The sequence below is a fragment of the Panulirus ornatus genome, chromosome 4 (genome assembly GCF_036320965.1).
Source record: "Panulirus ornatus isolate Po-2019 chromosome 4, ASM3632096v1, whole genome shotgun sequence".
Classification (NCBI taxonomy): Eukaryota; Metazoa; Arthropoda; class Malacostraca; order Decapoda; family Palinuridae; genus Panulirus; species Panulirus ornatus.
In genome coordinates this window covers 70421043-70430590 of record NC_092227.1, presented here as the reverse complement: position 1 = coordinate 70430590, position 9548 = coordinate 70421043, and positions in this window count along the sequence as shown.

The following is a 9548-nucleotide window of genomic DNA, read 5'->3' as shown; positions in this document are numbered from 1 at the left end:
ACCCTCGCCTGCTTTAATCCGCTGTTGGTCACTCCAGTCTTTGCAGATCCGAGTCGTTTGCATTACATTTCCTTCGTAAGCAGGGGTTGGGCAGCTGGCGTGAATGTGAAGGCTCATTGGCAGGCATTGTTAAATGGCTTTTTTTGAGTTCAGGGACTGAAGTCAGGGTTGCTTCAATACTTCTCGTCTAAGGAGGTTATATGTAGATCTAAAAGTCTTCCTTGGGCGACCAGAAGTAGGTATTGGTGGTGGGGTAATATTGTCAGGGAGGTCACGAGCGCCGGCAAGCAACCGTTCGATCGTGTGTTCTGAGCGCCCAGTGCGTATAAGAAATCTCACATGAACCCAATCATTATCTTGCTACTAGGCGAGAATTTGGGCTTTCTTCTCCTCAGTAAAGTAAGAGCCAAGCATTTTGAAACACAGGTGTAAGAAATACAACGCTGAGCGAAATTCTCAAAATGGAGTGGCAGACACCCCCCCCCCTCCCCCCAAACCTTCTCTAAAGATAACCTGAGGCACACTGAGGCTAGTCTTCGACCATTTCTGTTATGCGTTTGATGGAGACAAGCATCACCACATAACAGATAGTAACTTACCTAAGTAAAGTCAGAAAAGAATTTTAGTAAGTTATTCCATTCAGCTTTGTTGAGGTGCTAGTATTTACGTTTAGAAGGGGCTCCAGGAGGGGGAGGTACCGTTAAAATAAATACATTTATGAGTGTGGTCGGATGAACCAGTTTTGCGCGAAGGATCAGAGGTGAAAAACAGATCCAAAGTATTTGGAGAATGGTTACATCGGTCAGGAATGTGGGTAGAATGTGCGATAATTTGCTCTAGATCAGTGAAAATGGAAAACGCGAGGACTTCAGTCCCTCCACCATTGGAGGAAGTCAGCCATTCCTCATGAAGAACTTTGAAATCTACTCAGTAGAGGATCTCGGCTTGAGGGTTAGAGATTTCAAGGCCTCATAGCAGGAGCTTTGATAGTCGAATAAAGCTATATGGTCTATATAATCAGAGAGTAGTAAGCGAAACAAAGGAAAAGCGTGGTATTTGGTAAACAGAGTTAGAGTCAGGTAACATTAAAGTTGGGGGCTGAGGGTACTTGAGGCGTTCAACAGATCTGTTGATGGATTAAGCACAGACACCACTTATGAACCGGAGTCGTGAATGAAGATTATAGTTGGATATGAAAAAAGGGGCTAGAGAGATCATCATTGGACAGGTCTCACGAGAGAAGTAAGATATTATGAGAGGTAATAGACAGTGTTCAACAGAAGAGAGGTTATTAAAGAGACTCGACGTATGTTGGCAGAGTGAATGAAAGAGTCAGACGGGAACCCGGAGATTCTTAACACCGCATGCTGCCGGGAATCAGGGGCTATAGGATTGTTGGCCTCGATCATGATTACATATAAAATTATTGTGCAGTCAGAAGATGGCAGGACTATACTGCTAGTTCCGTTTTGATGAGACAGAACGTAAGACCAGCAATCCTAACATGGATCGTATATGTATATATATATATATATATATATATATATATATATATATATATATATATATATATATATATATATATATATTTTTTTTTTTTTTTTTTTTTTTTGCTTTGTCGCTGTCTCCCGCGTTTGCGAGGTAGCGCAGGGAAACAGACGAAAGAAATGGCCCAACCCACCCCCATACACATGTATATACATACGTCCACACACGCAAATATACATACCTACACAGCTTTCCATGGTTTACCCCAGACGCTTCACATGCCCTGATTCAATCCACTGACAGCACGTCAACCCCGGTATACCACATCGATCCAATTCACTCTATTCCTTGCCCTCCTTTCACCCTCCTGCATGTTCAGGCCCCGATCACACAAAATCTTTTTCACTCCATCTTTCCACCTCCAATTTGGTCTCCCACTTCTCCTCATTCCCTCCACCTCCGACACATATATCCTCTTGGTCAATCTTTCCTCACTCATTCTCTCCATGTGCCCAAACCATTTCAAAACACCTTCTTCTGCTCTCTCAACCACGCTCTTTTTATTTCCACACATCTCTCTTACCCTTACGTTAGTTACTCGATCAAACATATATATATATATATATATATATATATATATATATATATATATATATATATATATATATATATATATAGAGTTGATAGAGATGCTCTGTGGAAGGTATTAAGAATATATGGTGTGGGAGGAAAGTTGTTAGAAGCAGTGAAAAGTTTTTATCGAGGATGTAAGGCATGTGTACGTGTAGGAAGAGAGGAAAGTGATTGGTTCTCAGTGAATGTAGGTTTGCGGCAGGGGTGTGTGATGTCTCCATGGTTGTTTAATTTGTTTATGGATGGGGTTGTTAGGGAGGTAAATGCAAGAGTCTTGGAAAGAGGGGCAAGTATGAAGTCTGTTGGGGATGAGAGAGCTTGGGAAGTGTCAGTTGTTGTTCGCTGATGATACAGCGCTGGTGGCTGATTCATGTGAGAAACTGCAGAAGCTGGTGACTGAGTTTGGTAAAGTGTGTGGAAGAAGAAAGTTAAGAGTAAATGTGAATAAGAGCAAGGTTATTAGGTACAGTAGGGTTGAGGGTCAAGTCAATTGGGAGGTGAGTTTGAATGGAGAAAAACTGGAGGAAGTGAAGTGTTTTAGATATCTGGGAGTGGATCTGGCAGCGGCTGGAACCATGGAAGCGGAAGTGGATCATAGGGTGGGGGAGGGGGCGAAAATTCTGGGGGCCTTGAAGAATGTGTGGAAGTCGAGAACATTATCTCGGAAAGCAAAAATGGGTATGTTTGAAGGAATAGTGGTTCCAACAATGTTGTATGGTTGCGAGGCGTGGGCTATGGATAGAGTTGTGCGCAGGAGGATGGATGTGCTGGAAATGAGATGTTTGAGGACAATGTGTGGTGTGAGGTGGTTTGATCGAGTGAGTAACGTAAGGGTAAGAGAGATGTGTGGAAATAAAAAGAGCGTGGTTGAGAGAGCAGAAGAGGGTGTTTTGAAGTGGTTTGGGCACATGGAGAGGATGAGTGAGGAAAGATTGACCAAGAGGATATATGTGTCGGAGGTGGAGGGAACAAGGAGAAGAGGGAGACCAAATTGGAGGTGGAAAGATGGAGTGAAAAAGATTTTGTGTGATCGGGGCCTGAACATGCAGGAGGGTGAAAGGAGGGCAAGGAATAGAGTGAATTGGAGCGATGTGGTATACCGGGGTTGACGTGCTGTCAGTGGATTGAATCAAGGCATGTGAAGCGTCTGGGGTAAACCATGGAAAGCTGTGTAGGTATGTATATTTGCGTGTGTGGACGTATGTATATACATGTGTATAGGGGGGGGGGCCATTTCTTTCGTCTGTTTCCTTGCGCTACCTCGCAAACGCGGGAGACAGCGACAAAGTATAATAAATAAATAAATATATATTCCTATGAGTCCACGGGGAAAATGAAACACGATAAGTTCACTTATCGTGTTTCATTTTCCCCGTGGACCCATAGGAACATACTTGATCACGCGCAACATTGTGATCCTTTCCAATGTATACATGTGTATGTGGGTGGGTTAGGCCATTCTTCCGTCTATCTCCTTGCGCTACCTCGCAAACGCGGGAGACGTAAAACACCCGTTTTGTTTCATCATATTACAGAAACACTGACAAATGTTCATAATGAAATTTCTCTATCTGCAAGAGGATATCAATTAGTTTCGTCGAACAAAACTCCCATGATTATTGCTGTCAGCTGTTTTATTACATCAAATTTGTTTTTTTATAGAAGTGGTAGGCGGTATCTAGAGTTTTCTACTGCTTCAATCACCTTCATGAGAATTTGACCGATAGTGACGGAATTTAACATCCAAGTCACTAAAAATAGCTCTGATGTAAGACACAATGTGATCCTACATACCAATCTTCTGGGCTTTTCTTCAATACCTTGGCGAGTTATTGCCTTCCCCCCTCCCCCTCAACACACACACACACCACACACACACACACACACACACACACACACACACACACACACACACACACACACACACACACACACACACGCGCGCGCGCGCGCGCGACTAAATCGTGGATACGCGTGTTTTGTTTTACATTGTTTAGCACGATATATCACAACCCATGGTAATGCTATGCTTTTTAAATGTTGTGATTATTCATTATATTTGCATTCTACTTTGAATTACCTAATCTACCTCCTAGTGTGGTTATGATCGGATGTAAGGGAGCAAGCCGTGCTGCCGGCAGCCAGGGTCGCCCAGAGCTGACGCGGGCCCTTGGCATTTTGTTCCCCCTCCCCCCCTACCCCAGGGGCGTCCCGTTCAGGGACTTCGCGACCGTTATGAGGGAAAATTGCAAACAAAAACAAAAACAAAAAATATGAAAATTTTGTACGACTTACATTGTTTCGTTGTATAGTTGTATAGTTCATCTTCCCTTATCTGCCACCCCCCCCCCCCCCCCCCCCCCAGGAGTTTCCCGCCCTCGCGGTGGGCCTGTCTGGCGCCCAGTGTTTCAGTTCTCTTGAAGTCTTCTCAACATTACAGCCTAACTCTTTGGTGTTGGTTGGATGGCAACAGTGAGAATACTGCTTAGAATACTGTTCGGCCTGGTCAGGCGTCACCCAACTTGAACTTGGCTTTAACCTGTAAGAGGGTCTTTATCTAGGAAAGGAACTGCTACGTTGCTTATATATCATCCAGGTTGGTTCTAGCTCTGCATCCTTACCTGACGGAGTTGAGCCGAAAGCCGTACGATTTATAGTCTCTCAGGCTATCTTTAAACCTTGACCTGCTTGCCCAACACCATAATGTTAGATCACTTTCCCTGTTTTATAGATAATACTGAGGTTTTTGCTCCCAGGAGCTGGATTTTTGTGTGCCCACACAACTAGCTAGACCACTCGCCAAGCTGCTGCGTCACGTGACTACAGTGTGGTCGTCTACAACTCAAGAGTGAGCCGTTTTAATGACTTTTCCTACACGTCGAAGTTTTGGGATTCTCTACCCACCCATGTCTTTCCTAATAACTGAGTTGGGACGTTCTAAAAGACAGATTTTTCACTTTGCAAAATTCTTCAATACTTTCCCCTGCTTCTTCTCTTTCATAATCCTCTCGATAATTTAATTAAGGCCTGGCCTTGATGTGGACCTTTGTCCGTGACTGGAGCCTCCAACATAAAAGAAAAAAAAAATGCACTTCACTTGTTGGCATTTGGTCTGTGTTGCAGCCCATCAGTAAGCTATATGATGATCTTCCTGCCTAAATCCTCATCCATTTGAGTCACTTGCAGGGTACCTCGTGGGGAATTATGTGTCAGTTTACATCTCATTTTCCTCCCCCGGTGTGATCACATCACAGATCAGTTCTTGAGACTGGTGGATATCTTCGTCGTCAGTGTTATGGCTGCATTGCCTTCAATATGTGTCGCGTCATCTGGAGGGAGACAGTGTTGCTTGAATTACTTCATGACCCTGAGGAGGCCTTCAGCTCTGACTCATACTTTGGTGTTAGGACCACTTCTTCAGTGTCTGCTTATCGTCATGGCTATCGCTCGTCTGCATTTTTCTGCACTCGCTGAGCAGAACACCCGAGTTGACAGTGCATTTAGATGTATCACAATGTGTCACGTCATGTGTACCGTTCATCCCATTGTGTCGTGCATAGATCTTTCAATTTCGCTGTGCAAGATTCACACTCCTCTTCCGGTACTCTTTCAAACGTCTTCAGAAATCAAATAACAGGAATTCTATTTACGGCCCACGAATCTTGCACATATCAAAGCCATATTGCTTTCGAGTATATCTAGAGGTATTTCTTATGGCTTCTTTTCTTATCGCACACCAGATAAATGAAATCAAAGATCTCAGTTTGCTTTACGTTTGGCCTGATCCACATCCTCAGACTGACAGTGTCTCTTGGTTGACGTTCATATCTGTCAGCTCGCTTGCAGTAAGTGAGAACACCGCGTTTACATATTTTTTGGATTGTGATTTCCAGTGATCTGTATAATTTCATTATGAACTTGGTTTTGATATGTATTTAGAATTATTCATGGCATGCAAAATGTACTCTTGAAGTTGACAGTCACCTTCAGCCATCAGACCTGATAATACTAAGAAACTTTGTTACGATTCTGAAGTGTAATCATCCATGTGTCCTCGCAAGGGTATATTCTGTTCTTCATAGAAGAGTATGACTCACGATACACCTTAAAACGTGTAATTTAGTCCTTCTTACAGCAGTCGTTTTCCATTCCTGGAATCATGTAGGGTACTGACTGATCTTGTTGAACCCGACATGTTTTTAATCAGCCACACGTGCGATTTCCTTTTTATTTTTCCTCAGGAGCTGGTTACTGGTAACTGACTATCGGCTGAGGAGCAGCTAAGTCCGTCACACGAGCTCTGATTTGATAATCAGGAAAAAAAAATTGTCAATTAGACATCAGTGATCTTCAAGGAGTGGTTGATCAACTTCCACTATGGGTGATCTTAATGAAAAACACACTTTCTGGTTTAACTGTACCAGATGAGGAAACGTTGCCGAGCACCTGCTAGACAATAATGGTGTGGCGATGATGAATGATGGATCACCAACAAGATACGATGTGCCTCATGATTCCTCTTCAGCCATTGACTTAACCCACAAGGAATCACGAGAGCTGGAGAGTGTCAAAGGTTATGGTGGGGGAGGGGGGATTAGACTCTGAGAGCGCTGCGAAATGTGTGGCAAATGAGGTCCCTATCCGGGATGGCGAAAATGGATAGGTTTGAAGGTATAGCAGTCCCGTCTGTGTTGTGTAGATGCGAAGCTTTTGGCAGTAGATGAGGGTGTAAGGAAGAGGGTCAGTGTGTTCAATATTAAATGTTTAAGGCCAATATGTGGTGTGAGGAGGGTCGATCGAGTAAATGATGATAAAGTGAGAGAGAGAGAGAGAGAGAGAGAGAGAGAGAGAGAGAGAGAGAGAGAGAGAGAGAGGGGGGTGGTAATAAGAGGGACGAAAAGGGTGTGCTGAAAAGGTTTGGCCATGTGGAGAGAATGAATCAGGAGAAGCTGACAAGGAGGTTATATGTGACAGAAGTGGAGGGAACAAGAAGACAAGGATGGAGTGAGTAAGACTTTGAGTGCTCGGGGCCTGAACATGCAGATGGGTGAAAGACGTGCAAGGGATGGTGCGAATTTTGAGCGTTGTAAACAGAGGTCGACGTGCTGTCAACAGACTGACATAAGGTATGCGAAATAGCCTGGGAAAGCACGGAAAAGTGTGGTGTTTGATTGCGGATAGGGAGTTGAGGTTTCGGTGCATCACACGTGACACCTAGAGAATGGATATGGGAGGAAGACGTTTTCTTCGATCGCCCTTGACGCTATCTCGCTAACGCAAAAAATGGCGAACTTGTACCAAAAAAATAATCAAAACTAAAAAACAATGTATTTGGAATTTTGATATAAAAGTATGTCTTTCCTGCATGTTAGTAGTACTGAAGTTAATCACAGAAATACTATCACTTGAATATTATTGCTTTCATTTAAAATAATGAAATGAGTTATACCACGACAATGCGCCCGCGCTCTCTCCAGTGCGCCAGAAGCAATTTATCGCGTAGAGATTTACTAGAATAAGTGCCCGTGTGACGCACCCTTGAAGTCACCCATTTCAACGGCTCTTTGTGTTGCTACAAATGTTAATGCTTCCCATCCTTGTCTTTAACCTTGTTCAAATTTATGAATGAATTCTTTTTCATCTGGTAATCACAGATTCTTTTTATAAAACTGTCAGGAAAATAGTGATGACCAAAGAGGCGTCCTGACCCCCTACATGGTCCACTGCAGCCAGCTGTAGTGAGGGCTTTTCCAGTTTGCTGTCGACACCATCACAGTATAATAGTCGAGTGTGTTTGGTCACCAAAACGATTAAAAAAGATCTTATAACGCTATTATGGTCATCAAATATGGTCTGAAATTACCTTTCTTTTATGCAAAAATATTTGCCCTCACTTGTATAGTCCATGTGGAACCGCCAACACTGGTTTACAACTCAGATTTCGTATATGACATGTCGCCACGGATCCCATGTATAGTGTATATGATCTTATAATTACCCTTGTAAGCTGATATTAAGGACATTTCGGATGGTGGATATCTCTTGGCGTTGACGGCCTTCATAATCCTGGCAGTCGATGGGTACTAACAACCACACTACGTGTCACTCTAGTGCTTTCCACTAGTGTTATAGTCGGCAGCCCAGATGGCTGTTAGCATGAATGATCTTGCCGTCTTACGCAACTTCATGTGCAGCGCCATGTCGACGCATGGTTCAGTTCAGTTATGGATGTTAAAGATATGTTTTCTTACTAGTTTGTGCGTCTTACAGACGCTTAATATTTCGGTGGAGAGAGAGACCAATGCCACTTGCTTAATATATTCGTAAAGAAAAAAGTAGCTTACATTCTTGTGGGTGTCAATAAAGCAATGTTGCTCATAGAAAACGTTCTATGGTAGACTAAAAACATGAATATTGTTTTATCCTTTCGCTTTTGAAAGACGGGATTGTACTGTGTATTTGTATATCAACATAGAAAATACTTCTTTATAACATAAATATATTAGAGCTGTAATATGTGTTAGTATCTAAAATGAAAGGGATTACGGCGCAATTACACAAGTATTCTCATGTACTAGCATATTTACTTGGTTAGTGTAACACTTGAATCTAACTGACAGCATAATTCTTGTTGGTCTCACGCTGTACTTAGTAACTTCACCTGCTGCACGAGAAACATTTCCATAATCTACTTCATCCCTATCCTGGCCCTGCAGGCTACTTGGCACAATCACGTTCACATTGTCCTCCAAACTTGAGTCTGTCTCTAACCCTTTATCAACTTGTACATCTCTTGTCATACTGTCTCGTGGTCTTTCTTCATCGTCCAGGTTTCGCTCAGTAGTCTTTCTCAAGTGCTGCCTATTGCGTCGTACAGTTCCAGAGTTGGTTATCATCTCTTTTGACATCTCGTCTAAACTCTTGTTCACTGTTCCTTTCTGCCAAGTCTTGTCTCCGAGAGTACTTGGTTTGATCTTTACCATGTCCCCTTCGTCTCATGGGTCAAGATCTTTAGCTGTCTTGTTGTAGTACGATGCATTCTTCAAATTCTTGAGTCTTCTCTTTACACTTTCAAGTGACACGTCAATCCCTTGCGGCTTTAAGAGCTTAGGTGACGTTGGTAGCAAAGTTCGTGTTCTTCTTCCAAGGTTCCGTTGAGCTGCACTCATTTCCATATCCTGTGTTGGTGTTTCTGTAGTCTAATATGCCGAAATATTGTACGTTTCTACTAGTCACAGCCTTCTTGATTAGACTCTTAAGTAGTTTTGACAGCTGTTTCAGGCCATTCCATTCCACTAGGGTACTTATGCTGTAATTTATACTTGTCTGCAGAGTCCCAGATTTCCTAAATGATGAATTGTGGTCTATTGTCTATGATACGGACTGATGGAATCTCATATTTTGGAAAATGAGCTTTCATTTTTCTG